The 18,304-nt window shown below is 44.4% G+C and overlaps 1 pseudogene; it reads right to left on the bottom strand.

Moving 5' to 3' along the window:
* Window positions 1–3,573: 3,573 nt before the first annotated feature.
* Window positions 3,574–15,151, bottom strand: LOC124028751 (annotated as a pseudogene).
* Between the last annotated feature and the right edge of the window lie 3,153 nt (window positions 15,152–18,304).

Below are 18,304 nucleotides of genomic sequence, written 5' to 3'. Positions count from 1 at the left end.
ATAAAACTGTAATTTTTTGTGAAGAATCAACAACACAATCATGAAGTGGAACGACATTTATTGGATATTTCAAACTTTTTTAACAAATCAAAAACTGAAAAATTGGGCGTGCAAAAATTAAACGTAGACATTGTTTATTACAAAATCTTGGTTAAAGAAGTCCATGCTGAATTCTGATGTCTCTGGCTGGTTATAATATATAGATCTAACAGAGTTGGCAGAGGTGGGGGTGTCGCCATAGTCTTAAAGAGCAACTTAAAATGTTTATGTGCCCCTTTCCACCTCTGTCCCTACGCAATTTGAATGTCTAATCCCAAATGTGGGCTCTGGTAATAATGCCCAACTGAAACTAGTGGGAATTTATCCCCCTCCCTCAGCTCTACCTTGTCTCTAAGCAAATTGTCTGAATTACTGTGAATAATTAATTGGGTGATTTTAATCTAGATTGGTTGATGCCAGTATCAGATGGTGTGAAAGACATTTGTACTGAACTAATTCTAACACAGCTGATAACTAAACCAACTCTGAAAACCCTGAAAAATCTCATTTGTTTTTGATATTCTAACAAATGCCCCTTATAAAAGTACACTGCCAATTGAATCTTCGCTAATGAGCTCAGTGACCATTGTCCCACTGCCTCTATAAGATGCTAAAATACCTAGATCCAGCCCACATTTTAGGAATTTTAATGATCAACATTTCATGTCTGACCGGAGGTTGTGTGACTGGGGGATTGTGTCATGTATCTGACTCAGATCAGGCCCCAAATAGTTTTACTTTTCTGTTTAACACTGTCACAGATAAACATTATCTATATTAAGACAAAGAGTAAAAGATAGGTCACTTGGTTCATTCATATCATTTGCAAATAAATTAATTTTAAAAAATCCTACAATGTGATTTTCTGGATTTTTTTCTTCTCATTTTGTCTGTCATAGTTGAAGTGAACCTATGATGAAAATTACAGGCCTCATCTGTTTAAGTGGGAGAACTTGCACAATTGGTGGCTGACTAAATACTTTTTTGCCCCACTGTATGTTGTTCTCTAATGATCACATAAATGCTTCAGATGGTTCTTGCCGATCGGGTTCTCGCCTTTAAATATCTAGGCATTTGGATTGACAAAACTTGATAAAAAAAAATGGGTGAGCTAGTTAAAAGCTAAGATTTGGGCTTTTTAAAATACATCTTGCCTCTCCCTAGATAGCAGGAAGCAGATTGTACAGTGAACTTTTGTCGAACCAGGTTAAACGGCTTTTAGCTTAAAAGCGCCTCATTGCTGGAACCAACTACAGCACACATTACAATTGAATGCTCTGGTAATAAAAACACATTGTTTGGGGACCTTCTTACTTAGGAAAGTAATTGTTTATCTTATGTGTTGTTCTGTATTTTATATAGTGTTTGATTTGTCTTATAAAATTGTATATGCAGGATTCCCTTGTGAAAGAGACCCTGGTCTCAATGGTGACTCCCTGCTTAAAAATAAAGGTAAAAATAAAATTAAACCTCTGAATAAGGTAAGTGGCTGGGGAGAGTGAACTTGATAAACTCAGTCCCCCGTCACTCCAGCAAGAAATCATACTCCGGAGTCGATTTGCTAAGTGCACATTGCCTATTAACTTACATTTCCTCGCGCTTCGTTTACGATGAAGTGATAACGCAGCGGTTTTGGCGAAAGACGACGGGCCTCATCCAAGCAGAAGAGCAATTCAGCAGTGCCGTGTGCACGGATCTCGCCTCCGACCAAGCGTTCACTATGAAACGAGCCCAGTGAAGCAGAGGAACCGAGGATATCTGGAGCTGTCCAAAGTCAACGGCCGTGGCTGACGGCATGGACTCACAGTCCAACTTGTCAAATGTGTCAAGACTGTCATCCATATTCTCTGCAGCACAATGAGTCACTCACAGGCAATGAGATCTGAAAGGCTCCTAAATATAACAAGAGAGAGGAAACGGAGCACTAGTATGCACAGTTAAAATATAACAAGACAGAGGAAACGGAGCACTAGTATGCACAGTTAAAATATAACAAGAGAGAGGAAACGGAACTAGTATGCACAGTTAAAATATAACAAGAGAGAGGAAACAGCACTAGTATGCACAGTTAAAATATAACAAGACAGAGGAAATGGAGCACTAGTATGACAGAGGAAACAGTTAAAATATAACAAGACAGAGGAAATGGAGCACTAGTATACTCAGTTAGGGCATGTGGTAATTATTACATATTCACGTGACCGTTTGTTGGCATGGAAACACATGTATACGCGTCACGTCCAATGTGTCTGGTAAGGATGCAGTCTGAGGAACTACTGGATCAAACCTTTGCGTCAACACCAACCAATCTACACTGTCCAGAACCACAATGGTCCAGCCTGACCATGGTTACCATGGCTACCAGCAGACAACTCTCCAAGTCAGAATAACCTGTGGTCACATATGGCCAGTCACAAAATAAGTGCCAGTATAAAAAGGCCCGTTATAAAATGTACAGGAGCTGCTGCCACCTGCTGTTAGTAATGATTATTACAGGAATTCCCTGTAAAGTGCTCCACGGGGGTGCCGCAAACAGTAATGCGTTTGAGTCATTACATTATACGGCAAGTCATGCAACATTATAGATGAAAGATACATGTATAAAATGTATCTTAAAATATGAATGAACATTAAAATGTGTGATGGAATTTGACCATGTAGCTCCAGTTATACACACATCAGCTAGCCTACATGGAACGTCTGATGGGACAGGTTTACAAATACTTCCGGAGCTTGGTGAAATGACTCAGCATACAGAGAAGTGAAATCAGGCAACAACAACAAAACGGTCTGCCTTTCATCTCTCCAACATTCATACTGCACGCTGGATGGCAATTGTACACATAACCAATCACGGGATATGTTCTTCCCACAAGAAAGATGTGTCAACCCATTGACCATCCAATAGCAGCCAGATATAGTAAATATGCCCAGGACCAGTCACAACATGCTGGTGGAATGGTACCTGACCGGGAGACTAGCAGAGCATCTGCAGTACACAGGACTTTAGCAGGGGCCCCACAAACTATACAGACTTGCTAGTGAGCGCTTCTGTTTGGCATTTCTCATCAACTGTCAACAGACCGAAGAATGTCAAGCAAACAGTGCCAGCCACGTAAAAATGTCCGTTTGTTAGCACAGCATACTGCGTGCTTAGCAAAGTCTTAAAGCAAACCATTCCATTTAAAAAAGGCTAGTGCCTGTGGCTGCCTGGCTGGGGCAAATATAAGTGGATGTGAACTACAAGGTCAGCAGTTATTCAGACAGGAGTCTGGCAGTGGCTCTGTTAAGATGGGGAAGGTTGGGTTAGGACATTAGGTAGAGTGTAACACTGTTTCCCCTAACGTAATTGCTGACTTTAAAAAAAAGACCTTAATAAAATGCATTTGATAGATTGGTACTCATGTCGTCACACCAAATCCTTTTGGATGCCAACTGGTTTCGATTGATTATGTTTGGGGCCTGCAGCGCTACATCTACCTCCAAAGCAAGACCTGCCATTCATATGGTTAGACAGTAATATAAACAAGGTGGTTAAAGATCATTCTCATTTCTTGATTTATTTTTTTCCAGTTTTTAAATAGTACATTCCTTCAAAAATACATGTATTTGCAGTCAGACAGAGACTGACCGGCAGGCTTTAGCAAAGTATATAATTGGGGTCATTGCACTAGCAGCCTTCTACCATTGATTTTCTGCAGATTATGTGTGAATATAGGTCTATTACAACCAGTGCCTTGAAACTGAGAAGGAAAAAAAGTTACATTTTGTCATCTAAAGTCTTTGGGTGTGAAAAACCAGTGAAGGAAAGTTTCATAGGTGAAGGTGGTAAGCTATACAATGACACTCTATTCAATGTGATAAGAGATAAGATAAGTTCTCTAAATCATCTAATACAAATCTAATCGAAAATGTCCCTTTTAAGCTACAGTCATGATTAAATACAACTCAGGTCTTGATCATCACTTGTCTAGAAAAACAGTTCTATAAAAAGCTTGACTTTAAAAAAACAAGATGCATAGTTTAAAGTGATGGTAAGTTCACTAGTCCAATGGACAAGACACTTCCAGCATAGAAAAAGATGATCTGTCCAGTTCCTACTTCCTGCGTCTGAAAGGGATGGAGAAAAGAAGTGTAATTTGTCATCAGCAGTTGATTAGTCAATACTATGAAAACATGCAATGTTGTCAGTCAAAATCCCTACTGGAATGTGATATAAATTCTCACTTCTGATAGCCATTCTGGAGACCAAGAGCTGAGCTTGTGCTTGCCACTGGTGCCTGTTGGGAGAAACCATTTTATACCTTTATGAGCAGGTATCATGACAAAATCGAATAGCTGTTTTACTCCAGCCGTGGTGAATGAGTGATGGACAGTAGTGGGGACAGCTTACCCTGTTCTCTCTGTCGTTCCAGTCCATCTTGTTTCCATCATGTTGTCCTGGCCCGTCTCCCGATGACCTCCTCTTACGACTTCATGGAACAGAAAATATTCACATCAGGACTCTGAATGACCTACACTAAAAACACAGACAACTATTATTTCAAGAAGAGGAGACCGTGAGGTAATCTGTCCTCATCTCAACAGAAGATGATTTCTGATAGGGTTGCAAAAGTTTTCCAGAAATACCACTTGGAATATTCCTGGAAATAAGCAAAAAAATAAAGAATCATGCAAACAGGCTTTCTGGAAACCTAGAAATGTTGGGAAAGTTACCAGAATTTTGCAACGCTACACACAATCTGTCAAAGTGTCTGCATAATAACTGATGGGTTGGCCAATGGGCTTACCTTGAAACAGTTGGGCATTCCTGTCGAAGCGTTTCGATGTCTGTGAACTGCACGGCTTGTCCTCCACCTCTCGTTCTGAACACGTCTCCCTGAAGAGGTATACAACTATCAGATTAAGAGATGTACCACGCAGAAAGACTCAAAGTGAGGGATACAAATGCATTTCCCTCTACAGGTAAATCAGGGACAGTGCATTCAGTAAGTATTCAGACCTCACCACTTTATCCACATTTTGTTACATTACAGCCTTATTCTAAAAAAAGATTAAGAAATAAAAAACTAAATCTATACACAATACCCCATAATGACAAAGTTGACAAACAGTTTATTAAATTTTAAATAAAGTATTCAGACCCTTTGCTACAATACTGAAATTGAGCTCAGGTGCATCTTGTTTCCATTGATCATCCTTGAGATGTTTCTACAACTTGGAGTCCACCTGTGGTAAATTCAATTGATTGGACATGATTTGGAAAGGCGCACACTAAGACTCCAAACTGAGCAATCGGGGGAGAAGAGCCTTTGTCAAGGAGATGACCAAGAACCTGATGGTCACTCTGAAAGAGCTCCAGAGTTCCTCTGAGGAGATGGGAGAACCTTCCAGAAGGACAACCATCTCTGCAGCACTCCACCAATCAGACCTTTATGGTAGAGTGACCAGACGGAAGCCACTCCTCAGTAGAAGGCATAAGACAGTCTGCTTGCAGTTTGCCAAAAGGCACCTAAAGGACTCTGACCATGAGAAACAAGATTCTCTGCTCTTATGAAACCAAGATTGAACTCTTTGGCCTGAATGCCAAGAGTCAGATATGGAGGAAAGCTGGCACCCTCCCTATGGTGAAGCATGGTGGTGGCAGCATCATGTTGTGGGGATGTTTGTAGCGTCATACCCAAGAAGACGAGGGTGTAATCGCTTCCAAAAGGTGCAAAGTACTGAGTAAAGGGTCTGAATACTTATGTAAATGTATCCGCAAAAAAGAAAAAAGAAAATAATTTATTATGGGGTATCGAAGGTGAAAAAGTCTCAAATATGAGACAGAAACAAAAAAGAGACACCAATTGAGGAAATATTTTTTTTCTTCTTTTTTTACCTTGATCAGTTTGGTCTGAATCTCCCCATCGGAGGCAAGCTCCTGATGCGTGAGAACATACTTGTGGCATTTAGACAGAGCTTTCTCGCTGGCCGCTGACACTTTGATTGCATTGGGTATGATTGGCTGCATGACCGTGTCTAAATCCAAATTAGAGAGTGGTTTGTGATCTACCCATCGCTGCCCACCCGCTGAGTGGGAGCGTCTGTGGTGCGGGCGAATCGGTGTCCCAGTGGTCTGGTGGGTCCCATTTAAAACAGGGAGGAAAAGACAAAAATCAGGGAATTATTGACAGTTGTGGTGTTAAGGGCCATCGGGTTAGTAGTAGCAGCGTCTATGGCGGACCGGCGGCAGGCGTTAGTGTGGGTAGAGTGGGCTGGCAGAACACAGGCGTTAGTGTGGGTAGAGTGGGCTGGCAGAACACAGGCGTTAGTGTGGGTAGAGTGGGCTGGCAGAACACAGGCGTTAGTGTGGGTAGAGTGGGCTGGCAGAACACAGGCGTTAGTGTGGGTAGAGTGGGCTGGCAGAACACAGGCGTTAGTGTGGGTAGAGTGGGCTGGCAGAACACAGGCGTTAGTGTGGGTAGAGTGGGTGTGGGTAGAGTGGGCTGGCAGAACACAGGCGTTAGTGTGGGTAGAGTGGGCTGGCAGAACACAGGCGTTAGTGTGGGTAAAGTGGGCTGGCAGAACACAGGCGTTAGTGTGGGTAAAGTGGGCTGGCAGAACACAGGCGTTAGTGTGGGTAAAGTGGGCTGGCAGAACACAGGCGTTAGTGTGGGTAAAGTGGGCTGGCAGAACACAGGCGTTAGTGTGGGTAGAGTGGGCTGGCAGAACATAAAGCCCATGGTTTATACACAGTATAGTTTGAGGTGGTTTGGTTAACAGGTATAATTGGACAATCCTCTATGCTGTAGAGGTTCACATAAAACAGATGTTTTTCTAAAAACCCTTCCTGTAAGCTTGGCTAATAGAAGACCAATGACAAGTATACTGTAAGTCAATATACAGTGGCAAGTAGGTGAACCCTTTGGAATCACCTGGATTTCTGCATTAATTGGTTTTCAAATTGGACCTGATCTTCATCTAAGTCACAACAATAGACACTGTACTTAAACTAATAACTATGGTTTCTTTTGTCTATATCACAACAATATACACATTTAAACAGTAATAACTATGGTTTCTTTTGTCTATATTGAATATATCATTTAAACATTCAGTGTAGGTTGGAAAAAGTATGTGAACCCCAAGGCTAATGACTTCTCCAAAAGCTAAATTGGAGTCAGCTAACCTGGAGTCCAATCAATGAGACGTTGGTTAGAGCTGCCTTGCCCTACAAAAAAGTTTTACAAAGAAATGTAGTTTGCTATTCAGAAGCATTGCCTGATGTGAACCATGTCTCGAACAAAAGATCTCAGAAGACCTGAGATTAAGAATTGTTGACCTGCATAAAGCTGGAAAGGGTTACAAAAGTATCTCTAAAAGCCTTGATGTTCATCAGTCCACAGTAAGACAAAATGTCTATAAATGGAGAAAGTTCAGCACTTTTGCTCCTCTCCCTAGGAGTGGCAGTCCTGCAAAGATGACTACAAGAGCACAGTGCAGAATACTCAATGGGGTTAAGAAGAATCCTAGTGTGTCAGCTAAAGACTTCCAGAGATCTCTGGAACATGCTAACATCTGACGAGTCCAAGAGAGTACCTGGATGTTCCACAGAGCTACTGGCAAAATATTCTGTGGACAGATGAAACTAAAGTTGTTTGGAAGGAACACACAACACTGTGTGGAGAAAGAAATCTGCACAGCAACATGAAAACCTCATCCCAACTGTAAAGTATGGTGGAGGGAGCCTCATGGTTTGGGGCTGCTTTGCTGCCTCAGGGCCTGGACAGCTTGCTATCAGACAGAACAATTAACTCAAGTTATTAAGACTTGTTGCAGGAGAATGTAAGGCTGTCTGTCTGTCCGCCAATTGAAGCTCAACAAAAGTTGGGTGATGCAACAGGACAACGACCCAAAACACAGAAGTAAATCAACAACAGAATGACTTCAACAGAAGAAAATGCACCTTCTGGAGTGGCCCAGTCAGTCCTGACCTCAACCTGACTGAGATGCTGTGGCATGACCTCAAGAGAGCAGTTCACACCAGAAATCACAAGAATATTTCTGAACTGAAACAGTTTTGTAAAGAGGAATGTTCCAAAACTCCTCCTGACCGTTGTGCAGGTCTGATCTGCAACTACAGAAAACATTTGGTTGAGGTTATTGCTTCCAAAAGGAGGGTCAACCTGTTATTAAATCCAAGGGATCACATACTTTTCCCACCCTGCACTGTGAATGTTTACAGTGTGTTCAATGAAAAGTATAATTGTTTGTGTTAGTTTAAGCAGACTGTTGTATATATGATCAATTTACGCAGAAATCCAGGTATTTCACATACTTTCTCTTGCCACTGTATATACACATTAGCTGCCAACATTATGATTGAAACCAGGTTAGATAGGAGTTTTACAGCAGCAATCTACAGCATTATGAATGGATTGTTTCATAAGAGTATTATTAGTACTTGGTAGTTGATTAGGATCCCCGTTAGCTTAAGCAGCTACTCTTCCTGGGGTACACAAATAGTCTGAGGAGGTGTGTGAATATTGTATATGTGAAAGTGCTGAAAAATGTTACCTACTGTAGATAATACAGCCTGCACTAGGGGACATGGTAACATAACATGGGAGGATAAGGGTGATGATAAATGTGATGAGAGGACACCCTGGTTATCAGTCCTGTGGTGGCCATTACAGACAACCAAACACACATCAAGCAGCTATTGATGCAATTCTGCAGGGTGATTGTTTAAGGATCTACAAGCATTGCAGAACTAGCTACAGTACATCTACACACATACAAACACACATATTAAAGCCTACAGGACTACAAGCATAGCAGAACTAACTACGGTACATCTACACACATACAAACACACAGATTAAAGCCTACAGGACTACAAGCATAGCAGATCTAACTACTGTGATGATACCAGCGTCACAATTTTTTGTTTCCATGGCAAAAATGAAGACACGAAACAGACCAAACTCTGCGGGCCTTTAAAAACCTGCTATATGGTAATATTGTGTTGTTTTCTTGCCATGACACTAACGAGTATCGATACTGGTATCAGCCTGGTCCTAATAGCGAGCACATGTACAGTAGGTAAGTATACAAACCAAGCAGCTACAGTTCTATCCGGGTGTAGTTCTATCTGGGTTTACAAGCACAGCAGATCCAGCTACTTAAAGTTCACCTCCTAATTTCCAAGACACAGATTAAGCCAAAAGCAGGACTATTGCTTAATCTTTGTCTGGGAAACCAGTCCCTTAGAGTGAAATTCTAACACACACTAACCCTTGAGCTTGACTCTAGGTCTAGCCCATGTGTGTGGCTGGGGCCCGGAGCCTCTGTCTCAGGGGCCCATTGCTGGCCTCTCCTGCGGCCCACACTGCTGCTTCCGTATGGGGTCGTTGTTCCGTACGAGCCGGGTGTCCCGGGGGGGTCCCTACCTATGGGGAACCTCTGCTCCCACTCAGAGATGACGGAGGCTACTGAGAGACTACCAGCAGAGGAGGAGGGTGGGAGGGGGTGGCACTGAGCTGTGCAGACCTGGGGGTCGTAGCAGGAGGGAGTCTGGGAGTATTATATGAAGGCTGTAGCATCTCCAACAGTGTAGATAACATTGTAACAAATAGAACCAACACGATGCCCTATTCTACATGACAGACAAATCACATCTGTTCTACAGTAAACAAGTTTCTATCTGAACACTGTAATGTCAGAAATGTCAGCAGTGGGAAACAGAGGACAACACATGCAGGTGGCCGGTAACAGTGAGACAGCAGAGTAATAGTACATGTGGTCTTATGACACAGCATCTGCTTAGTAGACAGACTCATACATCTTCAACCCACCATGCAACACAACAGTCCATCAACATTAGAATAGTTCCACAGTCAATATCCATTACAATAACGTCAAATCAATCATTAATAGATGGAGAGAGAATGACAGTGCGAGGGGGAGACAGAGAGGCAGTGACAGGGTGTAACAACTCACGGGCAGTGGCGAGCGAGATCTCTTCTCAGGGCGCGAGGCTGGTCCTTCTCCCGGGAGTTCCTCTGGGGCTTGTCTGGGGGTGGTGGGGGACGCTGCTGCTCTGAGGTGGTGCTGTTGTTGCTCTCTGATACGATGGCCTTCAGCTGCTTCAGCTTCTCATCCTTCACCCACAGCTTGTTCTGCATCTCCAGCTGCTTGGCGTTCACACGACGTTCCTGAGGTCGCAAGAGGAAGACCAATGTTAACTAGTACACAACTTAAACTAAACGCAAGTAGAACTACACTAACCATCACACCTACCGTCAACTATGTTTATGACCCACAGTCTGGGGTTAGTTAGCAGCTGAGGGACCCCCTTACAGTCTGGTTAGTTAGCAGCTGAGTGACCCCCTACAGTCTGGGGTTAGTTAGCAGCTGAGGGACCCCCTCAGTCTGGGCTTAGTTAGCAGCTGAGGGACCCCCTCACAGTCTGTAGTTAGTTAGCAGCTGAGGGACCCCCTACAGTCTGTAGTTAGTTAGCAGCTGAGGACCCCTGTAGTTAGTTAGCTACAGTCTGTAGTTAGTTAGCAGCTGAGGGACCCCCTACAGTCTGTAGTTAGTTAGCAGCTGAGGGACCCCCTACAGTCTGTAGTTAGTTAGCAGCTGAGGGACCCCCTACAGTCTGTAGTTAGTTAGCAGCTGAGGGACCCCCTACAGTCTGTAGTTAGTTAGCAGCTGAGGGACCCCCTACAGTCTGTAGTTAGTTAGCAGCTGAGGGACCCCCTACAGTCTGTAGTTAGTTAGCAGCTGAGGGACCCCCTCACAGTCTGTGGTTAGTTAGCAGCTGAGGGACCCCCTCACAGTCTGTGGTTAGTTAGCAGCTGAGGGACCCCCTCACAGTCTGTGGTTAGTTAGCAGCTGAGGGACCCCTACAGTCTGTGGTTAGTTAGCAGCTGAGGGACCCCCTCACAGTCTGGGCTTAGTTAGCAGCTGAGGGACCAGATCTATTGAAAGAGTGGAGGGAGGGCTGAGTGAGTGGAAGGAGGGCTGAGGGTAACACTCCACTTACACACTCCTTCTCCCACTGGTGTTTGGTGTCAGACACCATGCCCTGCATGCGTGCCTCCATGCGCTTCCTCTCCGACAGCTCCCGCTGCAGCCTCTGCTCACGGCTCTCCAGCTCCTGCTGCAGCGACCGCTTGTCCCCCTCATAGATATTGGTGGTCTTCTGAAGAATGTCAATCTGAGAGGGGTGGGCATAAGGCAATAAAAGGTATGTAAAAAGTTCAGGATCATTTTCAAATTAGTTCAATTAGGATGTACGAATGTATGGGTTTCAGTGATATAAAAATGTAGCTGAGGAGAGGCAGGGGGAGAGAGAGAACGAGGCAGGGGGGAGGAGAGGGGAGGAGAGAAGAGAGATGGAGGACTGAGACTTCACCTTGTATTCCAGCATTTTGGATTTCTTCTCCAGCCGATCCATCTCATTCTTCTGGTTGAACATGATCTTGTCCTTCTCCCCTAGTTTCCCCTGCTGTTCATGGATAAAGTTCTCCTTGGCCATCAGGTGGCCATCAAACTCCTGGAGCATCGATTTCAGAGTGTTGGCTGTTGGTAAAGGGGGAAAAGGAATGGAAATGAATCCATTGGTAAAAATGTAACTTTAATCTTGTCCACTAAAGGTAGACAATATGTTTACACTAACTAAACATTTACGTATAGCAAAACATGCCCCAAGAAAAGACAGATAAACATCAAAACACAATGAGGAATTTAAATAGAGGACGTCGATGACATTTCAAACAACAGGAGACTAAATGTGCAGCTCTAAAGCCGTAGTATTTTATTAGGATCCCCTTCAGACGTCGCTGAAGCAGCAGCTACTCTTCCTGGAGTCAACACAGAACATGACATAATACAGAACATTAACAGACAACTACAGTACATACATTTAAAATAAATAGAGGTCCTGTACTGACAAAATACCCTTAATTAGGTCTATAGTGGCCTGGTCCGTACCAGTTTTGGTGTACTGCTCAGTGATCATCAGGCGGATGCGGTGCCTCCTCTCCAGCACCTCTATGAGGCGGGGCAGGATCTGCTCATCGGTGGGGTCCACCAACTCACAGGCAGGCAGGGCCGGCAGGCTGTCCAGGAGCTGGTTCAGCACCGAGCCATCCTCTGGAAGATCAGTGAAGAACAGATTAACTTGACTTAACATTAGTGCTGGCTGAGGTGGTCACATTGGACGGTTCTAGCATGACCCATGTACAATCAGATGCTTTAAAATGAGATGTGAAAGCACTCCTGCTTTGTAGCTAGCTAGCTAGATATACCTCTCTCTCTGTGTGATTATGTGTGTGTACATACCAGTGTTGTTGGATCCCCCAGGCGCTCCTCCTGGCGTCGTGACAACTCGTCTCTGAAGGCCTGGTTACGGTGTCTCCGCCCCGCCGCCAGGCTGCAAATGGGCCTGTCCACCGGCCGCGCCACCTCAACCTCCTGGGTCAACTCCGCAAAGCGCATGACCAACTGAAGGAACACACACACACGGTTACATCTGGTTGATATTTTCATTTCTTAGGGCTGTTATTGGGATCTAACTCAGATCAGTTACCATGGTTTCTTAGGGCTGTTATTGGGATCTAACTCAGGTCAGTTACCATGGTTTCTTAGGGCTGTTATTGGGATCTAACTCAGGTCAGTTACCATGGTTTCTTAGGGCTGTTATTGGGATCTAACTCAGGTCAGTTACCATGGTTTCTTAGGGCTGTTATTGGGATCTAACTCAGATCAGTTACCATGGTTTCTTAGGGCTGTTATTGGGATCTAATTCAGATCAGTTACTATGGTTTCTTAGGGCTGTTATTGGGATCTAACTCAGGTCAGTTACCATGGTTTCTTAGGGCTGTTATTGGGATCTAATTTCAGATCAGTTACCATGGTTTCTTAGGGCTGTTATTGGGATCTAACTCAGATCAGTTACCATGGTTTCTTGGGGCTGTTATTGGGATCTAACTCAGATCAGTTACCATGGTTTCTTGGGGCTGTTATTGGGATCTAACTCAGATCAGTTACCATGGTTTCTTGGGGCTGTTATTGGGATCTAACTCAGATCAGTTACCATGGTTTCTTGGGGCTGTTATTGGGATCTAACTCAGATCAGTTACCATGGTTTCTTGGGGCTGTTATTGGGATCTAACTCAGATCAGTTACCATGGTTTCTTGGGGCTGTTATTGGGATCTAACTCAGATCAGTTACCATGGTTTCTTGGGGCTGTTATTGGGATCTAACTCAGATCAGTTACCATGGTTTCTTAGGGCTGTTATTGGGATCTAACTCAGATTAGTTACCATGGTTTCTTCATAGTCGTCAGCTTTAGGGTTGACAGCTTTAGGGTTGACACACAACCATGCGGACTTTCCCTTCACCGTCAAAATAGTTCTTGAACAGATGAGTGACTTTAGAGTCTCTGTAAGGAACCATCTGAAACAAACACACACAGTATCATTGTGTTACTTTATGACATAATATCAGTGCTCTACTCATCTGGTCTACAGTTTTATCAAGTACACAAGAGATTCATTGAAAATGACCAACCCGGTTTGTTCCACACATCTGGTTCTCTCGGAGGACTTCTATACAGGTACGTAAGGTCATCAGGGACTGGTTGATGTTGCCTGGGGAAAGAGTGGAGATGCCAGGTAAAGATGGGTGCATGTTGTGAAGTCAGTAGGTCAGTACTAGTCTGGGTACCAGTCTGTTTAACCATGATTCCACTCCTGTCATGCTAAACATGTGGCATATGACACAGAGCACAAGGAGTGGAATGTTAGCTAAACAGACTGGTCCCCAGGCTAGGTCAGTGATGCTGTTAGACAAACAGAATGTGAGCTAAACAGACTGGTCCCCAGGCTAGGTCAGTGATGCTGTTAGACAAACAGAATGTTAGCTAAACAGACTGGTCCCCAGGCTAGGTCAGTGATGCTGTTAGACAAACAGAATGTTAGCTAAACAGACTGGTCCCCAGGCTAGGTCAGTGATGCTGTTAGACAAACAGAATGTTAGCTAAACAGACTGGTCCCCAGGCTAGGTCAGTGATGCTGTTAGACAAACAGAATGTTAAAACAGACTGGTCCCCAGGCTAGGTCAGTGAGACAAACAGAAAAGTAAAGGATTTTCTATGGGTCCTACGTTGTCAGCTCACCTGCTTCCCGGAGGCGGCTGCCCTCTGCTTTAGTCCTGCTGGTGCGTTCACTCCCTGCCAGGTCCACCAGACACAGCTGGCTAACAGTCACCTGGTTCTTGTCCTGTAACACAGCCAGGCTATCAGAGGCTAGGCTATCAGAGCTAGCACTGGTTGAAGTCCATGTGGTCCAGTGATAGCCGTTAGCATGCCTGCTCTGCATTGGGTCTTCTAGTGAAACATACATAAGCTAACACAGCTTCTACTAGTGACGGAGCAACAGATATATATTGTGCTAGTTCACATAGTAATTATAGGATGTTTGTGTTGGTTTGTTATCTTAAGGTTAGGTCAAGGCAGGGATGGAGTGTACACCAAAGCCACTGAGCCCAGGCTAGTACTGGTCACACCAGGCTGGTAGAACATTCTCCCAACTAGCCTCCCGGCTAGAGACATTTTGTATTTTCAGATATCGCATGGCACAGATATTAAACCCAGGCTACTAAAAAAATGTGGTGTACTAGCCTGGCTGGCCAGTGCCCAAAATCCTTGTTGCCTCCTGGGTCAAGGTAGTGGATTTTGCCTTCACTTCTATATGAAGAACTGTATCGGCAAGATCTAAAGATGCAAGGTTCAAGTCACCTGCAGAATGTGGTCTCCATCTGCGTCCAGCGGAGCTTGTGCCAGTTTGACAATGAACACACTGTGAGAGCGACTGGACTCGCGGTTCAGCTGAGTATCGGCAATCCTCCTTTTCTTTTGGCCTGGACAGAAGTAAATACTGTAGACTAATACAGAGGGGGGGAAAAAAAGTTTTTCTTTAAAAGAAATGACTCAAATAGCACTCACCCCGCCAAAACACTTCGAAGGCTTCCACTGTGGACTTCACCTCGACCTCTGTGCATCCCGACACATACATGTTGTGGTTCTGGTCCTCACGTAAAATCTTTGATTGAGGTGGTCTGCAACCGTGGAGAGCAACAATACGGTTAACCACCACACAGCCTACAACAAATAAACTAGACTTATAACCACAAGCAAAAAGTCAACATGACAATGTTAAAACAACAGTTATGACTGTTCAAAACAGTCAAGGGGGAAAAGACATGCATTATGTCAAGCTTCCCAGCCGCAGCACAGATCAGTTTCCCCACAGCCATTCAGGGACGTGTGAACACCAACCTCATGATAATCAGCAGGTTAAAAACACTACCTCTACAAAGGCAACCAGAGACAGAGGGACAAAAGCAATACGACATGTTGAAATGTATATACTCTATAATAACACCACATACCATACGCATTATATGCAGGGTTCTAGCTTGGGAGGGGATGATGGTACCATACGCATTATATGCAGGGTTCTAGATTGGGAGGGGATGATGGTACCATACGCATTATATGCAGGGTTCTAGATTGGGAGGGGATGATGGTACCATACGCATTATATGCAGGGTTCTAGATTGGGAGGGGATGATGGTACCATACGCATTATATGCAGGGTTCTAGCTTGGGAGGGGATGATGGTACCATACGCATTATATGCAGGGTTCTAGATTGGGAGGGGATGATGGTACCATACGCATTATATGCAGGGTTCTAGATTGGGAGGGGATGATGGTACCATACGCATTATATGCAGGGTTCTAGATTGGGAGGGATGATGGTACCATACGCATTATATGCAGGGTTCTAGCTTGGGAGGGGATGATGGTACCATACGCATTATATGCAGGGTTCTAGCTTGGGAGGGGATGATGGTACCATACGCATTATATGCAGGGTTCTAGCTTGGGAGGGGGTTCTCCTATGATGGTACCATACGCATTATATGCAGGGTTCTAGATTGGGAGGGGATGATGGTACCATACGCATTATATGCAGGGTTCTAGATTGGGAGGGGATGATGGTACCATACGCATTATATGCAGGGTTCTAGCTTGGGAGGGGATGATGGTACCATACGCATTATATGCAGGGTTCTAGATTGGGAGGGGATGATGGTACCATACGCATTATATGCAGGGTTCTAGATTGGGAGGGGATGATGGTACCATACGCATTATATGCAGGGTTCTAGCTGATGGTACCATACGCATTATATGCAGGGTTCTGGGAGGGGATGATGGTACCATACGCATTATATGCAGGGTTCTAGCTTGGGAGGGGATGATGGTACCATACGCATTATATGCAGGGTTCTAGCTTGGGAGGGGATGATGGTACCATACGCATTATATGCAGGGTTCTAGATTGGGAGGGGATGATGGTACCATACGCATTATATGCAGGGTTCTAGCTTGGGAGGGGATGATGGTACCATACGCATTATATGCAGGGTTCTAGCTTGGGAGGGGATGATGGTACCATACGCATTATATGCAGGGTTCTAGATTGGGAGGGGATGATGGTACCATACGCATTATATGCAGGGTTCTAGATTGGGAGGGGATGATGGTACCATAGCGCATTATATGCAGGGTTCTAGATTGGGATTATATGCCTAGGGTTCTAAAGGAGATGATGGTGCACTATTTGCATTATATGCAGGGTTCTAGATTGGGAGGGGATGATGGTACCATACGCATTTGTATGCAGGGTTCTATAATAACATGATGGTACCATACGCATTATATGCAGGGTTCTAGATGGGAGGATGATGGTACCATACGCATTATATGCATGGTTCTAGATTGGGAGGATGATGGTACCATACGCATTATATGCAGGGTTCTAGATTGGGAGGGGATGATGGTACCATACGCATTATATGCAGGGTTCTAGCTTGGGAGGGGATGATGGTACCATACGCATTATATGCAGGGTTCTACTATTGGGAGGATGATGTTCCACTGGATGTCATATGCAGGTTCTAGATTGGGGAGGGATGATGGTACATATGCATTATATGCAGGGTTCTGGATAAGGAGGATGATGGTACCATATGCATTATATGCAGGGTTCTAGATTTGGGGAGATAGGGGATGATGGTACCATATGCATTATATGCAGGGTTCTAGATTGGGAGGAGTGATGGTACCATATGCATTATATGCAGGTTCTAGAATTGGGAGGATGATGGTACCATACGCATTATATGCAGGGTTCTAGGTGGGAGGGATGATGGTACCATACGCATTATATGCATGGTTCTAGATTGGGAGGATGATGGTACCATACGCATTATATGCAGGGTTCTGGGAGTGGGAGGGGATGATGGTACCATACGCATTATATGCAGGGTTCTAGATTGAGGAGGATGATATGGGCACCATATGCATTATGCAGGGTTCTAGCTTGAGGGAGGATGATGGTACCATACGCATTATATGCAGGGTTCTAGCTTGGGAGGGGATGATGGTACCATCACAAAGTATGTAGGTTCCTAGATTGGGAGGAGATGATGGTACCATACGCATTATATGCAGGGTTCTAGATTGGGGAGGGGATGATGCCATCGCATTATATGCAGGGTTCTAGCTTGGGAGGGGATGATGGTACCATACGCATTATATGCAGGGTTCTAGCAGGGAGGGGATGATGGTACCATCGCATTATATGCAGGGTTCTAGCTTGGGGAGGGGATGATGGTACCATACGCATTATATGCAGGGTTCTAGCTTGGGAGGGGATGATGGTACCATACGCATTATATGCAGGGTTCTAGATTGGGAGGGGATGATGGTACCATACGCATTATATGCAGGGTTCTAGCTTGGGAGGGGATGATGGTACCATACGCATTATATGCAGGGTTCTAGCTTGGGAGGGGATGATGGTACCATACGCATTATATGCAGGGTTCTAGCTTGGGAGGGGATGATGGTACCATACGCATTATATGCAGGGTTCTAGCTTGGGAGGGGATGATGGTACCATACGCATTATATGCAGGGTTCTAGCTTGGGAGGGGATGATGGTACCATACGCATTATATGCAGGGTTCTAGCTTGGGAGGGGATGATGGTACCATACGCATTATATGCAGGGTTCTAGATTGGGAGGGGATGATGGTACCATACGCATTATATGCAGGGTTCTAGATTGGGAGGGGATGATGGTACCATACGCATTATATGCAGGGTTCTAGATTGGGAGGGGATGATGGTACCATA

This window comes from Oncorhynchus gorbuscha, unplaced genomic scaffold, assembly GCF_021184085.1.
Source record: "Oncorhynchus gorbuscha isolate QuinsamMale2020 ecotype Even-year unplaced genomic scaffold, OgorEven_v1.0 Un_scaffold_4797, whole genome shotgun sequence".
In the NCBI taxonomy this organism is placed as follows: domain Eukaryota; kingdom Metazoa; phylum Chordata; class Actinopteri; order Salmoniformes; family Salmonidae; genus Oncorhynchus; species Oncorhynchus gorbuscha.
Note: the sequence above shows the minus strand (reverse complement) of the source record. Positions and strands in the feature narration are given on the sequence as shown.